Raw genomic sequence first — 26,688 nt, forward strand, 5'->3', positions numbered from 1 at the left:
TGAGGCGTACTATCTTATGAATGGTTTTTAGTAACGCGGCAGACATTCAGATTGCTAATGTCAGCCGCGTTGGCGATACCTGATCTATCCTGAACCAGGTATCTGTTCAGGATAGGTGGAAGAAGGCAGCAGGACCGCCTCCTTCGAGTTGAGGGTGCATTTACTTGAGCGGCATACTATTTCATGAATGGTTTTTAGCACGCGGCAGTTATTCAGATCGCTAATGTCTGCTGCGTTGGTGATATACCTCTTCGATCCTGAACCAGGTATCTGTTCAGGATAGGTGGATGAAGGCGGCAGGACCGCTTCCTTCGAGTTGAAGCTGAACTTACTTACTTGAGGCGTACTATCTTATGAATGGTTTTTAGTAACGCGGCAGACATTCAGATTGCTAATGTCAGCCGCGTTGGCGATACCTGATCTATCCTGAACCAGGTATCTGTTCAGGATAGGTGGAAGAAGGCGGCAGGACCGCTTCCTTTGATTTGAGGGTGATTTACTTGAGCGGCATACTATTTCATGAATGGTTTTCAGCAACGCGGCAGACATTCAGATTGCTAATGTCAGCCGCGTTGGCGTTAATGACGCCTAGTGTGTGTATATTTTTCTTTTATGTTTTTTATTCATTCCCTTTCTACAGTTTATATTGCTTTAGTCCATTTATCAGCCTTACCTGACGCCCCCGCCCCTTTGTTTTTTCATAGTAGCTGCAGGATTATACTGATTGCATTTTGCTGCAGTTGCCGCAATTGCAGCGGCAGGACTTTGAAGGGATTGAATACCTTGATTACATATACCCTGCCGCCCCCCCTCCCCCTTTCCATAGCAGCTCTAGGATTGCCCTAGTTACATTTTGCTGCGGTTGCGGCAGCGGGGCTATAATTGCAATAATGCTTGTTGCGGCGTTGCCGCCTTAAGGTGTGCCGCCCTAAAGTGGGATGCCACCCTTGGGCGGCAAAGGATTTTTTGATGATTTAAACTCAATAGGAAATCCTTCTTCCAGAATGCCCTGCTGTGAATGCAATCACGCAACAGAGGACATAACCCACGACTCGTGCATGGAGCAATTTGTGGCAACTGTGATGGACTATGGGACAAGGCCCATAATTTGACCCAGACCGAAGACGCCATCATCGCCTTTAAGGCGCTTACTGCCTGAATTTATGAGTTTGGGGAAAAACTGTTCATGATGTTCATCAGAATTTAAGACACATACTGCGCCTGGATTTGACTCTTCCTGCTGGATCTCAATCCAGGGTCGGTAATTTCTTTGTCTTTGCTCAAAATGTTGATTTTTTAGGTTTAGTCTTGTTTACCTGAACTATTCCTGAAGACTTTCCTTTGATGCGTGTTCTCTATAGCAGATAATGGATGACCAAGAAGAGGAGTCTTTATCTGCAATTGCACAGGATGTGGCTTCCTCAAGGGCTTCTTCTCTGCCGTGAGGTAGTTCTTGAAGTTGATGCATCTCGGAACCTGCCCGATGCGATACTGCAATCTCAACAACTGTAATTTCTAAGCCTTCTCCTGCGGCCTTTAAAGAACCTCCTATACATGATAAGTTTCTAAGTCTGCTGCCCTGCCAAAGAAGTCATACTCGGCATCTAGCACCAATCTAGATCTCGTGGATTCACACACTTTCAGTGGAAGTCGACATCCAATCCTCTGCAGCTTCTTCCCACGGTTCTATGAAGGGTGGCTCGTCCAAAGACCCCATCTCTTCAGCAGTGACTCAAGAAGAATGTATTGCCTCTGCCGCCCCCCTTACACAGTCGCCTCCTGGTCCCAGTTAGCCCTTCCGCCTCAGGGGCGCCGCCCTCTCTGGCTAATTCTCAGGATACCTTGGAGATTATCCTTGGAGCAATTAGGGATATGCAACAGAGGATTGTTACTCTAGATGAACATCCCTTTAAGAATCTCACTATGATTCCTCGTCTGACGCCACCTCTATCCAGAAGAATATTTCATTAATTAGAAACTCTCAGGAGGCACAGGTTCAAAGAGACGTGGCTCCTCCAAGAAACAATGGGCATCATCCCAGTCCGTCAGGCTTATGAGGCCCTTTTTGATCGTCTTACACCCGATCTTGCTGCTATATCAAAATGGAACGACAGCCCCTTCCATCCTCCAGATTCGAAGGGGGAAAGGGCAGTAGTCGTGCATCTAAGAATTTCGTCCCCTACTCTAGTACGGGAGGAAATGACACAGGACAGAGGTAGATGGAAGAGATTCATTAAAAAACCTGGGAAGAAGACTCCATTTCTCCCATAACATCTACGGAATACATTAAGACATTTGAAAGGGGAGAATTTTGTTCTCATGGAACCAGCCGTCTTGTTCAATTCTGACAGATTGCAGCCACTTCCTAAGAATGCTGTTCAAGACGAGCTAGGTGCACATCAGAACTTCCTCAGCTCATTGAACATGACCATCGCAGCGGAAGTACTAAAGTTAGTATATCCTAGTTTTACCAGAATACTGCGCTGATTAACAGTTCCCCTAGGACTGGTCCCGAAGGATAAGATATTTTTACGTGGCTAGGAACCAGTTGGTCACCTAGCAACGGGACCTACAACTTATTGTTGGATCCGAACCACATTATATCTTGAAATTAATTTCTATTACCAGAAATAAATTTCTCTGATTTAGCGTTGGCAGAGCCGAGAATCAACTCGTCCAACGAGGAACTAATGGAAGTACCAACCAGACAGACCCCTAAAGAGGATCCTAACTCTTCAGCTCTATGCTTTGTTGAAGATGCCCTGACAGCCATGGTAGACAGCCTACAACCTCTTCGCTAGAAAGAAATATGAATTGAGGAAGCTCGCACTTCCGGGCTGTTTTATGAAAAATACTCTGGTTTTAAAGTTCCTCAGTCCAGATCCGCTTTCAAAGAACCTCTCTCATGAGGACGCCTGGGAAGGAGTAGTCACCCAAGCTGTTCATCAGGCCAAGTCCAATGCTGACCATGCTTGGTTTTTAGGAATCCTGCTATGAAGCGCCCTTTCTCACAAAACCTTGGGTAACTTCAGAAGGAATTACCAGAATCAGTACACTTCTTCATCTTCTAACAGATGTCCCCGAGGTACCTCAAGAGGTCGTGGAAAATGTAACCTCGGAGCAGAGGTATGATGTCTCCAGGCACCCCTAGATGTAACCAGTCTTCCAGGGGAGGGGTAAATCTTTTTAGAATTTGAGGGTTGGCAGGAGACTCCAATACTTTCATCAATATTGTACAAGAGATTCAGGGTCTTGCAATCATAAAAAAGGGGCTGATGTGGGAGTGATGCAGTTCTCCATCACACTTCCGTTCATTCTTTCAGGCTTCAATCCACAACTCAAAGAATTTGTTTCATACATGATGAAAATCGGGCAATAGAGGAGACGACCTCCCTCCTCTTTCAGGGCCACTTATTATCAGTCCCAAGAAAGATACAACAAAAGACGGATCATCTTGACCTGTCAACCCTTCAATACAATGTCCGACCTTCAGAATGACAAAATGTCATCGAGTATTAGGCATTTACTATATGGCGTGTGTTTGTAGGAGAAGATTGAATACACTCAAACAAATGTCTAAATAATGGAACTATACGCACACACACAAACACATGCACACACACACAGATATATATATATATATAGATATATATATATTATATATATATATATGAATGAGAAAAGTTTACAGAATAGGTGGTATTTATACCAAGAGATCCATCCACAGGTAAGCCAATTTGGTAGGTCACCCCCCCTAATAATCTTCCTTTATTCTTCTTAAGCATTGGCTGAATGAAAATCTTGTCGATCACATCTGAATCCCATGCTCCTTTTGAGATGTTCATTACCTACCTCTCTTTTATTAAGTCCGATTCCATCATTTGACTCTTGTACCGGCAGTTGCTGCTATAAATTATATGTGACAAATTCCAGTTTATTCTATGGTTATGTTCATTTATATGGTTGAAAATAGCTGAGTTCTGTTGTCCATGCCTAACTGACCGTTTGTGTTGTATTAATCTCTGGGGAAGTGATTTTCCTGTAAATCTAATGTAAGATTGGTCACAGTCCTGGCAAGGGATTTGGTAAACCCCAGTATCCTTGGGGATGTCTTTTGTTGGACGTTTATCAGGGATTTGGCTAAGGTGTTTGGGTAAGTGAATGCAAAATGGTTAGATTTTCCGAGGGTCTGAGTCAACCCATCTTAATTCTGTGTAGGTGGGAATTAGGATTTTTTATTTATTGTTGGGTGTCTCTCTGGTCTTGTCTTTAGGGGTGGGGTCGGTAGAAAATTACGTTTGCTTTGTGGATGGATCTCTTGGTATAAATACCACCTTTTCTGTAAACTTTTCTCATTCATATACCTGAAGAGGGAGACAGCAGTCTCTGAAATATAGTACTTTTTCTCTCTATATTTTGGTGTTTTTATCGGCTCCTTTTATTAGATATATATATATATATATATATATATATATATATATATATATATATATATATATATAATATATATATATATATATATTATATATATATATACTATATATTATATATATACATTGTCATCTTCTTGTCATTTAATTGTAGTTGATTAATGTTATTGGTTAAATATTGAATGTTTTCTCCTCTCTGGTGGTTTATTTGTTTAACGTTTTGGCTAATGACTGTTTTGTCTTTTTCATGTTTTGAGGGTGTGTTTGGCTTCTCTCTCCAGCTCCAGCTCCATCTCACCCCCAGGGTGGCTGAGGGGTAGTGTACTACTCCTATTGGAGTTTGAGACAGCTGTTCTCTGGACCGTCACCTGGGCACTTCATTGACTTGCTTTACTGCTGATTTGATACTGATTCCTGCTTTGAGGATACTTACATCCTACATATGTAAGTGTTACATAATAAAAATATGGAATGTTATTCCATATATATAAAAACTAAAACTATGACTTGCAGGAATGTGATCAGACCAGAGACGATAAAGTATGCTAAGATGACGTATACAATAAAGTAGGCTAAGATGACATGCCGTCACCTGTGGTCCTTCATTTGTTTTGAAAACATTAGTCCAAGCTTCCTGCTTGAGACAACTACCGCGACCTATGATTCAAACGGCCTACATGATTTGTAACTATGTCATCTGTATGTATGTTCGTATGTTCGAGCTACTGTCTGCTTCCTTTATGATTTATAACCGAGATGGTAGTCAGAGTTTAATTAGCCATCATCATTGGTAGAAGGGATCAAGCCATCGTCATTAGAAGACCTGTACATCTTTACCTAAGCTTCATCATGTAGATTTGAATTATCCATCATCATTGGCAGACCTGTACAATCCTATCTGATATTCATCATGTAATCTAAGAAGAATAGATGTATTTTTTATACTTTGTGTTTTCTACTAGAAACTTCACATCAGGATGAAGATATCATCATGAGTTGAAACATCTCCGTCGTCATAACGAAAGAAGATACTGACTTCGTAAATTATCCTCAAACCCCAAGACACTCCAATGAGTATGGAAGTGCATAACCAACCGACTTAGCATAAGATTATCGCAAGTCTAACATAACCTCATAGGGCACCTTATTATACAAGGCAACAGCCCTTTCATTGGTGGCAGCGTCTAAGAAGAACTCTTCAACGTCTTCCGAAGAATAACGAATAATGTATCATATCAGAAGTCAACGACGACGAAAGCAAGAGATTCTTCAAGCAACTTAGTATCATCGTTTAGTGAGCGATTTCAGCAGTACATAACTTCAAGAAACAAACCCGACGTGTCTTCTTCCTACGGCAACGCAAGCTTCGTCTCTTATTAGAATCATTCAAGAAAACATCGTTTATTGAGCGTTTCCGGCACTTCAAGAAACAAACCGAACGCGTCTGCAGCATCGGATCTTCAAGGAATCGAATCATTCAACAAACAAACAACACGCATGGGGGAAACTCAAGCCAAACCAGGTCATCCGCTAAACAGAGAAGGAAGGCCAAGGCCGTGTGTCGTTATCGGAACACCGTGACTTCCCACAAAATCAAGCTAATTACAATTTTTTTTTTTTTTGTTTTATTCATATTGGATAACTGAATGTGTTCCTTTACAGGTTGAATTTTCGTTATTCCTGTGGCTGAAGTTACGAGACATTCTTAATCTTACTTTTTTACAGATATTATCTACATCATTGGGATTTCGCTACTGCGAGTTTTTGTCTTTGAGTTTCTGTTTCCAGAAGTTCTACTAAAATATCATAATAATTTTGGGGGATTATTAATTCTTTACGTAACAAATCATATTAAACAGTGAATATGTGTTTACGCAGTGGATGTCTGTATTTATACAGATACAAGGATAGGGTAGTTAGGCACCGTAGTGATAAGAAAACACACAAAAACAAGTGGAACACCCGTACAAATATGGATAAATTAGAGGTAACACTATTTTGGGTCAAACAATAAAAGCTCCTTTTGCAAAGTCCCGATCGCAGTTTTAGCCTTGAGTTTTTTGAGTTATATGCATAAAATATCGAACCTCAATGACTCAACTTAACTTTAAAAAATACAGCTGGATTGCAAGGAATAACAGTCTATAAAAACTTTCATTAGGTTAACATACTTAACATTCATATAAACAAATTAACAAAAAAATGTCGATATGCGCTGACCTGGATCCCTCACTATTTCAAATTTTAGCAAAGAATGAAGTAAACAACAGCAAGTACAAATAGTTAATAATAACGCCATAGATAACTTGTTTTAATAATAATCGCTCAATTCTTTATAGTTCAAGTCATTCATACGTTCGTTGCTTTATACGTAACCAACAACAGAATGCTAAAAACACACAATACGTTGCCGTTGGTAATAAAGAGAAGAATCCTAATTATTATAAAAAGAAATAGGTAAACAGTACCCCTAAAAAATCAGAAACAAACAAATCGTGCTTAAGCAAACTTGGTTACTGTGTCATCTAGTCAAACGGTCAGGGTCAGTTAAATCTGCCGAGTGTTCAAAACAAAGCACATTCCACTCAATAAGCGACTCTAGCAGAGTGGGGAAAAGCGATGTTGGATCATTCATGCCAATACCTTTTTTTATTAAAAAGGAATTTTCCTATGAATCACGACCGTATCAAGTAATCAGAGCAGGTTCTTGTGATTTTAATACAATAAGCGAGCGCTTACAGATACCTCTATAGTTATAAAAAACATTGATCTGTATCAAGTGTAATTGTAAGATATGCATTTATGGGTATACAAAACATTATCTTACTTCCTGCCAAATAAGGCGTGTTTATCAAAGGAAATTCTATAAACCTTCTAACATATTAAAATCCGTTTTGAACAAAAAGAGACAGTTAATCAAATAATAACTTATATAAAGGAACCAATCATTTGTCTCATTTAATCGTGATATTGTTCAACGACCCAACAGAATTCTCCCACAACCGCAGTCGCAGTTTGCACGCAAAATCTAGAGACACATGCACCCTCGAATGTCTTAGTGCGTGTAAAAAGACTTTGCTGGGATCTGAAATTTTAATCCTTCCCGACACTCTGAAATATAATGATTTCCGCGAACAAAGCCCTATACACGGTTGACTCACAGCAACAAGTTAATCTAGTAATCCACAAAACCTATACATATAAAGATCGCATTTTTTGTTGTTGCTAATTTTTAATCACGCTCAACCAGTCGTAGAGGAATCCCTCTTATACGCTATCTAAAGTAATATCTGTAAAGTCATTCAAGCAGAGGTGATTCAGCAGAAATTTTTTTTATCTTTTATCTGAATACCAGGATGTTTCTCCACTAGTGAGTGATCTCTGGGGGAATCGGATGTCATCGAATACTAAATACGGTCTAAGGACAAACATAAAGCTATATACGTACCTTTGTATAAACTCCCAATGAAATTTCAAAATAAAGAGTAATGATGAAGTTGAAAAAATGTTAATAATAGGAGTCATTAGGAAATCAAATAGCGCATATAATTTTTTCCTCTAACGTCATGCCATAAAAGATAGGACTTGGCGTATCTGCGTAGATTTCTGTCGCTTAAACAAGGAAACGATTCCCGATCGTTTTCCAGTGCCATGTACCGACGATATCTTATCTTTGTTAGGTCAGAATAAATTTTTCACCAGCTTGGACTTACTTAAAGGCTTTCACCAAATACCATTAGCTCTGTGAGTGTACCCCATACACCGTTTTAAGCACACTCAGGGGACATTATCAATTTTTATGTATGCCTCCGGCTTACGTTGCCCCCCAATTGCAATATAGTGTTTGGAGACTTTTAGGGATATCCCTACATGCCTATATGGTTGATCTTGTAATCTTTTCTAATACCTTAGAAGTACATTCACATAAACAAGAGCTAGTGCTACAGAGACTAAGACAAATAATCTCAGTAAAATATCTAAATGTGAGTTTTAAAAAACTGAACATGTTTATTTAGGTTTTATGTGTCTAGTCAAGGTCTTAAAGTAGTCCATGGTAAGGTGTCGGCTATTCATAACTTTCCGGTACCTATTAACGTAAGGGGGATACAGCACTTTTGCGCTGTAGTGGGTATTACAATCGTATGTAAATATGTAACTCTTCATAGCATATCATAGCAGCTCCTTTAACAGATCTTATGAAGAAGGGCATAGATTTATTATGGTCTTAAAAGCATCAACAGGCGTTCGATATCTTAAAATTGTAATTATGCAGTTAACCTATCCTAAAAATCCCTGATTTAAATAAGGATTTTTTTTTTATTGCAACAGACGCCTCAGACCAAGGGGTAAGAGGGGTACTACCTCAGCAATATGATAAACAGTTCTTTCCTATAGCTTTTTATTCACATAAACTAAAGCCCTCTGAAAGTAAATATGCAGTAATAGGCGAGGAAGGGCTATGGAATCGTAAACTCACTAGTACATTTTAAGTTCATAACTTACGGCTATCCTGTTAAAGTCCTTACTGACCATAAGTCCTTTACTGAGTTTTTCAAAGGCTTTAATCACAGTCCCAAAGGAACTCGGCGGCATATGATCATTCAGGTCTTTGGAGCCAAGATACAATATCTACCTGGGAAAGCAAATATCATAGCTGACGCATTATCCCGCAAACCCGCACCATACTGCAAAGAACCATTATTTGGAATAAAAGATATAGAAACATCCGTGCCTATTGTTGAAACCGTATTTAAACAAGAAAATTCATTAACCCAAGAGATCGGGAACATTGAAGACCTGGGTTGGAACGCTGAACTGTTACAAACTGAACAAAACAAGGGCCAGCAGCTAAGCAAAACAATAAACACTTCAAACAGAAACAAGGTCAGCAGCTAAGCAAAACAATAAACACTTTGAACGGAAACCCTAAAGCAAAAGTATATTTAAAGTATGTGTATCAGAATTATGTAATCAAATGTAATATTATATGTAGGTCTGTGACGAGGAAAACCCGAAGAACACAGCAGGTGACTAACGACCAGGTAGTAGTAATCTCTTTCACACCAATCGTCCTAAACTGGTTGCATTCCGTCATCCAGGGTTCTCTATTATGTCACAGAAAGCCAAATCACTATTTTACTGGCCTACAATGCTTACAGATATAAAAAGCACATAACTAATTGTAACACGTGTCATAAAAACAAGGGACACACTAAGACACCTGTCAGTTTAAAGGCCTATCACTTGCCAAATCAATCCTTGAAAGAATACACGTAGAATTATTAACAGAGTTACGAGTCTGACAGAGGAAATAAACACCTCTTAGCGTTAATAGTTCCCTTGACACGTTATATATGATTAATAGCACTAAAAAACAAACACCGCAATTGAGTGCGCTAGGAATATTTATGAGTGCTAAATCAGTAAACATGGAATTCAACACATAATAATCTCTGACTCGGGTGGTGTAAATCAATAATAATCTCCTTAACACGTGTGTGAATTCCTTTTGCATAAGAAAACAAATAATACATTTTGTCACCGAGAGCCAATAGGTTTGGTAGAACGTATAAATAAGAAAGTGTCAATGTCTTACGAGTTACATTCGTGATATTGGATCCGAACTGGATTATAGCGGTTCTCGCGGTTTTAAATACCTTATCATATCTTGTATCTATAGAATTGATACCGCAAGTAGCCTTAGGATACTTTTCCACATATTCAAACCAACCATTAATTTATCAAATATAAAAAATAAATAAATAAATAAATAGATAAATGAATAAATAAATAAATAAATAAAATAAAAATATGGATACAAGTGGAGCCGATATAATACACTCCGTAAGAAGTCGGAAGGGTTACAAATTATAATAAAAAAGGAATCATGATAAAATCAATAAGCAAAACGTAACCATAGGTTAATAAAATATCCAAATATATATGCGTAAAGATTTGAATGATTTTTGTTTAGTAGTCCATTCAGTATTCTAGGGATATTAATGACAAATAATCTAAAAGTTCAAACACATATCAAAACCTACTGACATATTGTCTGTCCCGGTGATTTATATTCGTAGTCAATGAAAAAGAATTAAAAAAATAAATAAATAAAATAAAATAAAATAAAAGAGATTTTAAAGTCAGGAAATCTAGAAGTGAAAATGTATATCTATGGAATAATCCTATATGGATCTTACAGGGTAAATAATATATATAGAATTTGTATGGAGACCCTTTTCATTAGTTTGAATAAGGAATATCTAATTTAACATAATTACATTTATTTTACAATCATGCAGATTTCCAACATGAAACTAATATATTTTTCAAGTTTGGTACTGTTTTTTTCAGACATTCTTCTTGTGTGGGTGGAGTATTAAAACAAAAAATACCCAATTTATACTAAAGTCGTATTTATTACAGCAAGTAACGTAACTCTTAAGCTGGTGATGACGTCATCAGTCCTGAAGGTGCCTGGCGCGTTTGCCGAATCATCATTGTTCCTTTTAACCTCAATAAACCGCTTGCAAAGCAGGTTGGCTGGAGAGAGGAATGCTTAGCACGAACTTCTCATGGGCAATGCAGGTCGTTGGGTACAAGTGTCTATCTGTATGTGCAATGCAACTTTAGTTAAGGAATTGCAATCGTTTTAAAATTAATGAACAAAATAAGCAAACAGAATTTCTATAACATCAAAATGAATTAATTTTTTTCTGAACCTCATATACAATTAGAGTCAATAAATCCGCTTATGACATTGGTAAACGGACATTTAGAAGTATCAAGTCATAGATATGAAATATTTACTTGTAACATTAGCCTATTACAATTCAAGTAAATCACATTCATTGGAAAATGTCACATTTTCTTGAAAAAACCAGTTTATATAGAAATGAGTTACATAGTGGGTTCTTTCATAGCATTTCCTGCCTAAAAATTAACCTCAGAGGATGCGCGCGAGAAAATTCGATATGAAACTTTTGTTAGGGGCACATAGGATCGGATTTTATCACAGCTTAATTTCAGTAAGCATAGAGAAATACAGAATCATGATTAATATTCTCTTTGACTCTTATGTTGCCTGGCAATCTTACAAATAGCTCCGTTTCACACTTCTTTGTCTAATAACTTACTATCAGTAATATCGAATTTTCTTTGGGATTTGTATTGATATCTGTTTATTTTTTATAATTATGGATATTTTTACAGTCATCATAGACCTGGATAGGCTCACTCATTGTTATAATGCCATGGATAAAAAAAAGTTTGTACAGCTGACTCTTTTGAATTCCATAAAATATCAGCAAATTCATGTGGGTTAAGTCTGGTTCTTAATGGCTTTCTCCCTCCCATATTTAGATGTTGTCTGAATTTACTTTGCCCTTGTGACAAATATAATTTCACTTACAGGCTAATTAACGGAACCTGGTTACAGTATCCTGTAGTACGAGAGTTTCACATCGCAACTTCAAAAACCCGTTCGTCGCTGCGGACGACTGCAGTGAAGTATCAACCGCCTACAATGTGAAAGGGAATAAGCACCATCACAAGTGAACAAGCTTATTTCGTGGACTTCTTGGACCGACACCCGTATCCCATCGTTAATCTCGATTCTAATGCGGAATGCTCCGGCGGCTGTCAGAAATCGACTACAAAGGGACATACTTCCGACAATTACGACCAAGAGGATATTCAACTCTACGTTGCTGGCGCAGGACTTGTGCTGGGGATGATTTTATTCATCGCGAACGTATTCGTATGGCATAGGATGCAGAGGACAAGTATGAGCACAAAAAAGAACGTTGGACCCTGCCCAGGCAATGCCCCTTGTTTTTAACCATCTGGAATTGGCCATTTCATTTGGCTATAGGTGGTTGTCTGGAACTGTGTAATGGACGAAAAGTTGTTCGAAACACTAGAATGTGCAGTAGATATAACCTCGGTCATGTATCCTATATATAAAGTATCATGTATCCTATATATATAAATTATCATAAATAACAGAATCGAAATATATCTGAGCATGTAATCACTAGGAATCTATTTAAAGTGCACCTAGATTAATCACTTAGATTAGTCATTTATATTAATCAGTTGTATCAAGTGCACACATATATTGATCATAATTATATGAATCCATATACATATGTATAAATAAATCAGGTAGCCTATAATCAATCTGTTACCTTTTATCTTACCAATAACTCCAGTTATATATGAGTTAGTATATGGATTAATGAACCAGTTTTATAAAAGTTAGCATAAAAATCAATGAATCAGCATAAAAATTAATAAATCAGTTACTAAATCATTACTATATGATTTTTATCATTTCATATATGATTTTTATCAGTTAAAATATGATTTTTATCATGTTAATCTTTATCCCTTGCAATTATCAGAGTACATTAGTATTTTCTGTAGCATATGTATCTTAATGAATTGAAGTGAAAAACTGTATCATTATATCTCACATGATCACTATTATTTACGAATATCATCATATGCATATGTCTTATAACTTATTACTTGAATCTGTATTTGTGTACACCATGAATTTTTTTTTTTCACTCATAAGTATTTTCTATATATCTCTATATATTCACATAGTGTCTGTATCACACTCCTATTAGTCAAATGCAAATCAAGCTTGAGTAATATTCAGTGGTTAATTTTGTAGCCGACCGAGCTTTTATGTAAGTGTTACATAATAAAAATATGGAATGTTATTCCATAAATATAAAAACTAAAACTATGACTTGCAGGAATGTGATCAGACCAGAGACGATTAAGTATGCTAAGATGACGTATACAATAAAGTAGGCTAAGATGACGTGCCGTCACCTGTGGTCCTTCATTTGTTTTGAAAACATTAGTCCAAGCTTCCTGCTTGAGACAACTACCGCGACCTATAATTCAAAAGGCCTACGTGATTTGTAACTATGTCATCTGTATGTATGTTCGTATGTTCGAGCTACTGTCTGCTTCCTTTATGATTTGTAACCGAGATGGTAGTCAGAGTTTAATTAGCCATCATCATTGGCAGAAGGGATCAAGCCATCGTCATTAGAAGACCTGTACATCTTTACCTAAGCTTCATCATGCAGATTTTAATTAGCCATCATCATTGGCAGACCTGTACAATCCTATCTGATATTCATCATGTAATCTTAGAAGAATAGATGTATTTTTTATACTTCGTGTTTTCTACTCGAAACCTCACATCAGAAAGAAGATATCATCATGAGTTGAAACATCTCCGTCGTCATAACGAAAGAAGATACTGACTTCGTAAATTATCCTCAAACCCCAAGACACTCCAATGAGTATGGAAGTGCAAAACCAACCGACTTAGCGCAAGATTATCGCAAGTCTAACGTAACCTCATAGGGCGCCTTATTATACAAGGCAACAGCCCTTTCACATACATATTGGATCTGCACTTGCCTGCAGCTTCAGGATTTATCTTCTGTTCATCCTGCTACGCCCTTGGTCCAGTTATTAAAGCCAAGGGGACCTCGCTGTCCAATGGTACGGTTTTTATACCCCCTATATAAGTGTTATATACACGACAATTTGTTTAGATCATGGCCCGTGTGTTAATGGAAGTATAGCCAGCGCTGTGATTGGGCCCTTATTTTCCACCCACCCTGTGTTAGTCTCCAGACGAGGAGCTCTTTAATTTGAGGAGATCACGGCTTTATATTTCAAGGACCACCTTAGGATATATTAGTGTATATTTGTTAGGCTATTCTTTCTTTTGGCCTTTCTCCTCCTTTCTGGAGTATAATTGGTTTTCATATTGTTTGTGTATTTAGAGGTTCAGGTGTCATTTCTGTCTTTATATTTAAGTATTAAATTAAGTAATTTTTCTCATAGTGTTTATTTTCGCCCCTGAAGTAGTTTTGCACACGTTGGATTATGGTATTGTTGTATGATTTAACCTATTGTTAATTTCGTATCCTGTATAGTGAATACTGGTGGTGGATAATTTTGCAAATATATGTTGTTTGTAAATGAGGCCATCACAATATATATATATATATATATATATATATAGTATATATATATATATATATATATATAAATATATATATATATAATATATATATATATAGATATATATATATATATATATATATATATATATAATATATTGGCACAGGGCAGGCCGAGGTTAAGATTTTACTTAAGGAAAATGGAGGGAACTGGCTGTACTTTAAAGTTGTTGTCTTTTTTTGAAGCAACAGCTTATTAACTAAGGGTGGCCTACCAACTTCACAACATGGCAAAGTAGGACAGATTCAATTTTCACTCCACTGCTCATTTTATTGTGTCAATCACCTTAGGATTGCGATACTCTCGTTAACACCTACACCCCGGCATTCAAGATCTGACCTGACCTTTGCCTTTCACACCTAATAACTCCACCCATTCTAACCCTTCTCTCCCTTGTAATGCCCTCCTTTGTTGTAAACAATGAAGACATGAGATACTGTCGAAATACTGTTTTCTTCCAGCACCTCCAGAGGATTATGACGGTCTGCTTTGGAGATAGGACAATGCATACCACCAATTGGAAGACATCCAAGATGGTGACCACAGACCAGAATAAAAACGCCCTACATCACCCTTGGAAATCAGTACAGTAGGAGGACATCAGTGCGACAGCAAGGCTCTGCCGCTATACCCAATGTCTGTAAGTATCTTTGGACCCCACTGTCCAGAACGAGTTGTGAGAGACTCACCAGGCCCAGCACCTTAACTTAAGCAAGAAGCCTATGAGCCCTTCCATTTTGGACTCATATTCCAGACGAGTTCTCCACTATGCCTTACTAAATACCACTCACTATGGCCCTTGTGCAACCAGCCATTCCAGTCACAACCTGCCTACTCCCTTCATTGTTAGCGGGAAGACATCATACATTCCTTGATGACTGCTTCTGCTGGTTCATTCTAAAACAAGAATCAAGTCCACTGACTCAATCAGGTAAAGTGCCTAGAACTGTATTTTCCTCTAGTCTCCTATTTGAATTTTGTCTCCCAATTACATTCCAGTGAACAGTCACCTTTCACCTTTATTGTAGTGACATAAATCTGTAAACATATGCTTGAGACTGTGAATTTCGTATAGATTTTGCTTTTGCGCTTATGCCACTATTAAAGTAAATTCTTGTAATAACTTCTCTTCAGTCATGGCAAGTTTGACTCTCTTGCAGATTTACCTGCTATGCTGTTGTGTCTATCTGTGTGTCAAGCAATGGTATTAATAGAAACAATTGCCAGAGCTCATCATATTTTCCAAGTGATCACAGACACTGTATAGAGTGGTGCATTTCACCATAATGTCTTGTCAGGCCCTTTGAAGGAAATCCTACTAACTGTTAACGTGTTAATTTTAGAAGCTAATTCTAGTTGTATTGGTTACATCCATTTGTACATAGTGTGGCACTAATTAGTCTTTGTGACCCTTTAACATAGGAGAGACAGTGCCATATGGTTCTATGGAAAGCACTCTTAAAATCTTTGCATTTTTAGTGAAATTATGCTTTATTTTATTGGACACACAGTGTTTCTTTGAACCAAATTGTTAGCTTAGTACACTTTTTCTGCAAAACCTTAGTATTCTGTTCACTGCCCCATTATGTTGCTTCATCGTAGTCAGTGATTAAGTTGCCCTGTTGAAAAGGCATTTAAGTTGATCCAAGTCACTGATTTAGTCAAATCAACAGTAAATATTACATCTTGGACCCAAGAAAACTGCGGGTGGCATGCAACTGTGGTAACCTTGCCAGAATTCCTTGGACCTCTGTTGCAAGCAGTAATCTTAGAAGTCATTGAAATTCCCCTTGAAACTTAACTTCTTACAATACATTCAGGTAGCTTAACTTTAAAATCATAAATTTACCATTTAGCACAATCTTATGAACACTTGCAAGCATTCTAACACCTGTTGACCACAATATTCACATTAAGTATTTTCTAGAGTTTTCTACTCTTTTGCAATAAGTTTGTGTGTTTTTATACCTCACACCTAGCTGCCTTTCATAGTGTCAACCATTCTTATACTCCTCTCTGCTCATGTGAGGTTAGTTTGCATTCACGCTAACTTAGTACTTTTAACTCTTTTTATTCAGTATACGTCAAGACATCAATTCTCTAGTGCTTTGGAAAGTGATAATAAACAATTCATAAACATTGCATAGTGTTTATTCTGTCAGGAAAGTGCAATTTCCAATAATAGTATCAAAGTAACTATGACTGAAATAATCCTTTCTGACAACTCACGCAGTCATCCCATCCACTTGCAGAAACTCATGTGCTCATTCATTCATAAAACATCACAACTCGTCACCTAATTTTCATATTTATTCTTTCTGTTAGCATTCACTGATTGACTGACTTTCACTTCAATATACAACATGCTTGTCTTTTAATTGATTCTGAACTATCTAATTTAAGTTTGCTCAAGGATTAATGTAAATAACACACTTTGCATAGTAAATCTGTGAGCAATGATAGAGTAGTCTCATAGTAAAATTGAGGTTATCCTACCTGATTGATGGCCGGCCAACCACCCTTCTCTGTTTTGTTTACCTGCTCAGAATCATAACAAACCTTGCATGGTATTGACCTTGCCTCTGACAGTTGTGCTGTCAGTTTAAAGTACAGTCCTTTCACTTTTGCTCAATTTTAATTTTGCTATTTTTTGCTGAGGATGCTCGTACATGAAGTACGCTCTTACTAGAGGATAGAAATAAAATCTAATTTATGTTTCTCACTGGAATTTATAAACTACCTTAAGTAGGGAAAGATAATTGTTACATACAATTTATAAAGGAATATATAAAGTCTTGGTGCAGCAATAATATTATACCATCATAATTACATACTATCACGTCAGTAGTATCTTGCAGCTGTCTCTTGACCATCTTTGGATTAAGATTTTTTTAAAGCCTGGGTCTTTTACGACTCACTTCATCTTTCGCTGCACTTTCCATTTTGAGTTTTGTTTTGTGTCTGTTCGACACATACACAGTCTGGGCTATTAATGAAACTTGTTGAAGCTACATTCCTTCAGAGTTGTTGCAGAGACTCTGGTTGAGGGAACACCAGAAGGCTCTCTTGGAGTAAACTCCTTCAAGCTCATTGTTCGTGACTCAAGGACTTCTAAGGTATTAAGTAGGACCATTCGGCTGTTTCTGTCACAAGCAGTTTGAGACTTTCTGTTCCACAGTGAACATTACCTGAGCACATGGAGAGGAGTGTCTTGTGTAGCAGATCCTCAGCATCATGACTAGAATTTTCTACTTAGCTAGTGGGGAGATCAACTCTACGCATCACACACATGCAATTACTACACACTACACAAGTGTATCAGCTGCTATGCAACCACATGAGTGCATAACATTCTCTCCAAAGCCAGTGTCACTATTGCTGGCACTCGCCCTCTACCCATTGTGTGTTCTAGAGGTTACTACTCAGTTCTACAAGATACATCAAGCCCGTACTTCAGAAAAGTTGGGACATAGGCTGGTTTAGCAGCAAATGACCCAATACCAGGCCTAGTATGTCCTTTGGAGCTCAATGCCACCATTACTGGCACTCTCTCTCTCTCTCTCTCTCTCTCTCTCTCTCTCTTTCTACGAATCCCTCGTGATATAGAGAAGTTTCGATCCACACGAGATCATCTATGCATGAGGAGGATGCAATAAAGTTCTAAGGACATTTCATGTCCACATCATGAACTTAGCATTGCAATCAGCCTTTTCCCTCCGCTAATTCCAGCACCAAGAATATCCAAGATGGCGACATTTGAAGAAGCATCTTGTATGTACATGCAGTATGCATGACATATTGGCACCCCTGAGGATATGGTTCAGGGAGTGGTAAACCAGGGTTGGACCTTTGACTTCAACAACAAGCATGGCAACCCTCTAGTGGGCGGCCATACATCCCAGTGCCACCCATAGCTGGCCCCCTTTATGTGGCACCAGCCCAGCCCTCCATGATTATGAGCTCTCTCCCAGCATCCCAGGTACCCAACAGCATATCACGCCAGGTTTAGCGTCTGGAGAACCGCCTCCCTACTTTCCAGTGGAAAGCCACAAAATCCTTCAGGCTGACTCAATAGTGCCTAAAGATGAGGGAACCTCTCCTCCTCTTAGGTTGTTTCCTAAAGAAAACCAGGTCAATGAATACCTGGGTCAGATGCTAGACTCTCCCATCTGGACCCCCAATGAAGACATGGTCCTGACAGACCTTATAGACATGATTCAGTTAGTGAATCCAGCTCAAACTTTGCCCTGGCAGGATTTCCAATTTCCCAACATGACACATACACTGAGGAACTTCACCTAGTGCCCCTAGTGCCAGTGGGGACGCTCAGGGGACGCAGGCTTTGACACCTCCAGACAGCTTGGTGGTGCCAAGCCCCACCATTCCACAAGAAGAATTTTCTTGCCAACTTAGTGATTTACAAGATCAGAGGGAATGCTTACTGAGAAATGATGTGATGAGCCCAGAGCTAACAATACTTTTGTGCTGGGATTGAGCAAGCCATCTGACATGGATGCGGACTAGCTCTATACTGGAGATACTCCGAATGACGCCCCGGGCTGATTGCTCAAGACAAAAACTCCCCTCCAGCAGGTGTGGGAGGTTTTCATAAAAGTGGGGGTAACGTTCCCCACTAAACTAGATGACATCCAACCCAATCCGGAGTCCCTGGATCAATCGTCGCACTAAACAGGGTCATCTCCTCCTACCTCTGGAATATGAAATTGAAGAGACCACCTTGGCCATCTACGACTCCTTCCATGCCCTTGAGAAATGGGACGCAGAGTCAAACTCTTTCGCTGGAGAACCTGTAGGAGAAAAACCAAGCCTTTCTGGACCTTACTCTGCATCGGGCCATGCTACGACCTGTCTTTGCCGATTGCACACCCCTGTTCACCCCTTGGAGCAAAATGGAATCCAAGATTCATGCTAGGGGTGGCAGATTCCACCCCCTCCTGCCCTACAGCACTCTATCCAGGGAATAGCAACCAATCAAATACCTGCACCTAACACCAGTACTGGACTGTGCTCCTGCCAGTCCTGCATGCCTCACCCAGGTCCAGTCCAGTTCCTGATGTAGGGCAACTGCTCTGTGAAATGAAATACAAATCATACTCTAGTCCCCTTAGAGTAATCCATATATCAAGGAGACATACAACATATGAAGGTGACTATCATCAGAGGCTATGAGAACGGTGGAGGACGGAATGGATCAAAATGGACCCACAATGCTAGGTTCTAGCCCTTTCACTTTGAGTGCCTTAGTTCTGTAATCCAGAGTCTTTGCTTAAGGCATTCTCATTCTCCTATCCTGATTCATGCAAGTTAACTGGAAGATAGACTACCTCAAAGCTGATGTCTTATCCAGGTATTAGCTATCTCTAAGAAATCTTCATTTCATTTTCCTTTCTGAGAGCTTAGTCCTTTAATCCAGAGGGAGGTTAACCAAATGCAGCTAGAGGTTATTAAAGGAGTTTACATGGAATTGGACAGGGACACTCACAATAGTCTTAGGGACTGTCAGCATCCTGGTCTCGTCTGATGCTAATGCTAGGTCTAGAATCCTGAGGGAATTCTGAAGGAGTGTTCCAATGTCGCCTTGTTGTATTTGCTGTGACTTTGGGAAAGAATTTTTGAAAGAATGAAGAGCTGCGAACTATATCACAAGGAGGATAAATCTATACTGATTTATTGTGACACTAAGCTGATTTATGGTGACATTAAGCTGTCATTCCCTTCACAGGCAAAATTCTGGGAGTGTTTATGATTTATTTGGCAGTGAAACGAATTCGAGCTAATTTTCCGTGGCACTAATGTGCCGCAGCTATCTGAAGGTAAAATCAGCCGTGAGCCAAACACAAGAGTTTTGTAGTGAAAAATAACCCTTTGCTTCTTCCATTTTAATCTATTTGTACTTTTATTGTAGAAAATTAATGGAAAAATTAGTTTTAAAAAGCAAGCATCATGAAGTGATGCATATATATATGTATATATATATATATATATATATATATATATATATATATATATATATATATATATATATATTATATATATATATATATATATATATATATATATTATAGTATACTATATATATATATATATATGTTGTAACCATTAAGTAAAATGGCCTTTTAGGTCTAACGGGTAGGAAAAATGTAATTAGACCTAATGGTTTTTTTCGTATTATTATTTAACTTAAATGATGTATTAAATTTTCCTAAAATCGTTTAGCTTAAATGTATACAAATAAGTAAACAACTACCAGGAGAGGGTGTCTCTCTCTCTCTCTGCGCGCGTACAACCACACCGCATGGGATCCATTTATTTATTTATTAATTAATAATAATAATAAAGGTTAAGGACAACGACAATAATAATAATAATAATTAATGCTGATGATGAAGAATACGACGACGACGATTATCGTTTTTGGAGTCGAAACTACTTCTTGGGGTAAGTAAGTAAGTAAGTAAGTAAGTGAGCCCAAACAAACAGACAAAAAAAAAATTTTCATCATCTATCTACGACTAGTACATTATTATTATTATTATCTAAAAAATAAAAGTTACAGGTTTTTTTTTATATATTTTACAGATGAAGACGGCGATATTGTTCAACTAACATTCCGCCGAGATGATATTAGAAAAGAAAAAAGTGATTACTTTTCCATTCACATTAAGCCACCGTCGCCACCATCATCGTCGTCGTCATCATCATCGTCGTCAAAATCGAATAATAATAATAATAGATTAAAGAACGTCGCGTTGTTGAGCCAGAAAGCCGCCGCCACCACCGCCGTTTCTTTAACAGAAGGATTATCGCAATTCATCGAATATCTACCGGAAAATGTCGTGTTAATATCGTATAATAATCATCGTTTTCAAGCGTACTACCTTATAAAAAGCCTTTTGGCAAACAACAACAACAACAACGAACGCACGACGACGACGACTTGTTTAGAAACGATTTCGAAAAAAGATCATGGGTTTTTCCGACAGCTATTTAATTTACTTACACCTTTAATCCTCCCAACATTGCCCCATACAGCCCTTCCACTTACGAGCTAGAAGATCTTTTCGAATATTTTTCCGACAGTTTTATTTCCGAACCGTTGTTGTGTGTGTTACACGGTAATGATGATGATGACGATGATGATGAAATAATCATGGATGATGATGATGATGATGATAACGTGATGAAAATAAAAAACCTGACAAAACTCCTCCGTCTTCATATAATCGAAAAGGGTTTGTTCAATTTAATTTACGAATATACCCGAACGGTGGATTCCATCCTCGACGATGTTTAAATGAAATGAAAAAAATTAATTATTATTATTATTATTATTATTATTATTATTATTATTATTATTATTCCGAATTTTAGTTCGAAAATAATGTAATATTGTTCATCTTCAAATGAGCAAATAATTTTATGATGGTTTTTTCAAAAACATTTGTGCTGATTTCGCTACGCATTTTTTTATACTTTTTTTAAAAAACTTGTATAAAACAAAAATTTGAAAATGTGAATCTTTTTTAAAATTTAACATTTTTATCAATTCCGTGACGGTATTATTATTATTATCATCATCAATCTCGACCAAAAAAAGACGTTTTGTATAGATTTTCCCGTATTTTGCCTATCTAGGAGCAACGGCGACGGGGGAGAAGGGTGCGCCGCCGCGATGATGATGATGATGATTTTCGTCGAAATAGAAAATTTAGGACGACGACGCTACGACGACGATGATGATGATGATGATGACATTCTTTCATTAAAGGAATGATATGTAAAGCGAAAACAAGTCGATAATTTTCGCATATATGCTCCGTGTGACAAATACTACATTGAATGCTAAGATTATTTTCAAAATGTAATTAATAACATTTTTATCTAAAACTATTCCCATACCCTTTGTTATATTTTTAATATATCTTTTCATTTTCTTGGTATAAAACCTTTTAATTTCATCCCTTTTTGTCATTGGTTATCTTATCTTTTTTTAATTAAGAAGAAGAATCGATTCTTTTTTATTTTTTTAAATAAAAAAAAATAATAGGTAAAAGAATAATAAAAAATAATAATAATGAGATGATGATGATGATAAACATTGTTTTTATTATTATTTGTAAAAAAAATATATATCTATATATATATAGTTCGACTGAGGAAAAAAAAATAGTAGTAGTAGTTTTCAATTGCACATTCTAAAGTGAGAAAGGGTTTTAAAAAAAATAAAATGTACGCTACTACTACTACTACTGTCGCTGCTGCTGCTGCTGTTGTTATATGACGATTAATTAATTGAGAGAAAAAAAAATGATCTGTATGTGATAAAATAAAATAATATAATAATTAGTACACATTATTAGGCACGATATTACAAATTTTTAAAAATAATTTTTTTAATTTCCAAACAAAATATATGAAGACAATTTTCATTTTTCAATCAAAAAAGCGACAATGAATAAGACCAAAGCAGCGGCGTGGGGAAATAAGACGACCAACAACAATTGTATAACAAATTATTATTTCAATTATTTACCAATATTCCCAATCATGATACGTCTGATACAATTTTAGACGGTCAAAGTATTTTAAATTTAGTTAAAACGGTATCTTTAGCCACTAGTGATAACACTGAACTGGAACTTGATAGACGTGGCACTTTTGAGTTACTCGATGCCGAGCTCGCGACTGACAATTTTCAACATATCGTATTGGTATTCGTACCGGAGAATCATGTAGCGATGTGGATTATGTATACAAGGTAAAACAAAAACTCGGTAAACACGTCATTTTTGATATTTTTACTAAACCTACTAATGTAAATGATTTAAGAAAGATAAATGAATGGGCGGAGAAACGGGGATGGTCGGGGGATACAGTTTTAGATAGTATTCCTTCAGCTAGATATTCATTTTTCTGTCGATCAAGATTTGACGATAAATGGTTTTATAAATTTAATTCAGATTGTACCAACCGTGAGCCTTTTCCGTACTGGCCCTGAAGAATCGTTTTACATTGATATGATGCATTATATAAAAGAGTGCCGGATTAAATGTGTGTCTCTAATGTTTGACCATTAGATTGTAAAGTGTATCAAATACCTTTACCGAAGTGATCGTAATAGTATGTTTGTCATTCTTGCCCATGACATATTACCCACGCACAAATTGGTAGAAAACATATTGCCACGCAAAGTTATATCAAAATTATAGACGTAATGGCGTAAACATGGATCGTATCAATCATTTTTCCAGTATTACTAGCCCAAATTTATTCACTTTTAAAGTTAAAATATACTTTTAATCAACATTTTCACATATACCCGAAATGCCAAGCGTTATAGAAAACGCAATGTTTAATTAATAAAATGTTTAAAAATAACCACGTGCGACGAAAAAAAATGTGAATTACGAAGGCATTGTAGAAATTAAAAACTTTTGACGAAAGGGGTACCCAAATGAAAAATGACGAAAGGGGTGACTGTATAGGCGATGGGCTATGCGCGCATTGTTATATGACGGATGGGGTGGCCCCCCCGAACTTTTTATTAAATAGACCATTTATAATCTCATTTGTAATGAAGATACGAATACAGTTACATTTATCGTACATTTACAGGTAAAACTATTTGAATAAATAAAAATATGAATTCAAAAAATATATTCCTCTTACCTTCTACTTCTGATGATGATGAAAATGGTTTTTTATCTATTCGACATTTACCAGAGATTTCAACGACGACGACGATAACGTCTCCGATAAATATAAGTAATTTATTTACTTTTAATGATAATATTCCAGAAACACTACCGGAAATAGAATTGCTCGAATTCAAACTAGTAATAATAAAATAATAATGAATCTTTCCCCCCTGGGTATATGGGAGTGAAAATTGTCACAACGATAGAAAAATTTATTAAGTTCGCTACCCGAATTTCCTTCGCCACCATTTTGCCAATATATCGTCGAAATAAAAAAATTAAGCGAGTTGATGATGAAGTACAAGCCATTTTAAAAAGACATGGAATAAAAACGTCTAATGATAATAATGATAATGATGGAATGAAAATGTCTAATAATAATAATAATTTTTATTATAAAAATGATGACGGATTGAAAAAAGTTAATAATAATAATAATAACGATGATGGTGAAGATATTTATTATTACGCGAACTTCAACAATTAATACGTAAATATAATCGTATCATTCTAATATTTTTATAAAAAAAAAATATACGTATATATATATATATATGTAAGGTATAGTTTTTTTTTTTTGAAATAAAAGATCAAATGGAAAAAATTTATAATACAAATCATCGAGAGATTGTTTTACTTCCTAATACTGTACAGGAATATCCTATATCGTAAAGAAAATTTCTTTACATAAAAATGATAAAAAAAATGTATATTTTAATATAGATAAAACATTAGCTAAACAATCTATTAGATTATTAAAAAATGTAGCGAATAATTAATTTTAATGAATACATCCCAAAACAAGACTGTTGTAATAAAACCGGGCGCTCTTTTAGCTAATGCGAGGTTATGTCAAACTACTTGTCCCGATTTAGTATTAAAAGAAGAGAGTAGTAGTAGTGGTGGTGGTGAGAATAATAATAATAATGACGACGATAAAAGGGGAAATAATACAAGAGAAAAGGGAGATTTGGTTCTACCGGTATATAAAAAATGGATTTTATAAATATTGTATAATTTGCCAAAACTTTTTTATTATTATTACAACTTTAATAATAATAATGATAATTGTCCATATTGTTTTTCTTCATTTTATAAACGCATTTATGTCAATGTTTCAAAGAATAATAATAATAATAATAATTTTACTCCTCCTAAATATTATTTAATTGCATCGATGATAGAAAAAGAGGCGAGTTCTAATAATGGAAAATTCATTCTGCGTAGTGAAGATTTTCGTAATAAAAATAATGTAACTAAAAAATCTCATATTTACGTGAATATATGATGATGCTGATGATTATAAACTAGTTATACTTTTATAATTATATAAGAATGCATTAAAATCGCACTTGGAATAAAAGTTAAAATTGTTTTTACAATCGGATTCAGCCATTTGTTTCAGAAACGAAATGACATTTTGATTAATTTTATCATTAGCCTCGTCTCTAATATTTATATTTTTCATATCTAATACCTTATAGAATAAATATAAAAGGGATGAAATAAACATGTATCCATGGTTATCATCATTAATAAATTCAAAATAAAATTTTATACCATTTTTATTATATCGACCTATAATATTCATATCATTCAAATTAATTTTTTTTACAAAGTAAATGCTATCTATACCTGTTTTTGCCATTTCTATTTCTTTTATTTTTTCTAAATTTAAGTTTTCCATTTCATTTGGAATTAGAAATCTTTTACACTTGTATTGTTTCGATACAATATACTTAAGAGTATAATCTATATCAACTGGTTCGGATAAATTATATACTTTAACTTTCATCATCATCATCATTATGATTATTTTTTAAATTTAAAAAAGATATATAGTAGTAGTAGTAATCATCCTTTTTAAAAACTCTTATTACTCATATATATTATAATCATCATCATAATGCATAAAGACAATGTAATGATTATTCCACTTCATCTCGTCAACCCTTTTATAAAAATTTATCCACCAACCATTCTCCCTTTTAATATACTGAGAGATTCAGTCTTTTCGGATCATTGGAATCACTATTATGATAAAAATGAATATTATTATTATTATTATTATTATAAAATGCTTCACAAAAGCAAAAAAGGATTTTGTAACATGCCTTTTACAGAAATTAAATAGAAATTTTTTAATCAAAGAAAATTGATATATACAATTTTGGTTACATATGATTTTGATATACCATATAAATTTAAAAATAATATTCTAATAAACGAACAAAATATATCTAAAAATTTTATTTATATTTCGAGTAAAGAAATAAATTTTGAAAAATATCATCATCATCATAATAATGATGATGATGATATTATTAAAAAGCTAAAAACATTTGAAGAGTTTAAAAATTTATCAAAAATTATCATATGAAAGAATAACATCAACGTCACTAAGTTAGCGAATGATTTAAAAAAAAATAAAAATAAAAAATGACAACAACAACCATTGCAAAACCATTTAGCTATTT

General features: G+C 36.0%; 1 pseudogene; it reads right to left on the reverse strand.

Annotated features, from left to right (window-relative positions):
- Positions 1–19,498: 19,498 nt before the first annotated feature.
- LOC135199673 (dnaJ protein homolog 1-like) overlaps positions 19,499–26,688 on the reverse strand; it is an 8,450-nt pseudogene continuing 1,260 nt past the window's right edge.

The sequence above is a fragment of the Macrobrachium nipponense genome, chromosome 26 (assembly GCF_015104395.2).
Source record: "Macrobrachium nipponense isolate FS-2020 chromosome 26, ASM1510439v2, whole genome shotgun sequence".
Lineage (NCBI taxonomy): Eukaryota > Metazoa > Arthropoda > Malacostraca > Decapoda > Palaemonidae > Macrobrachium > Macrobrachium nipponense.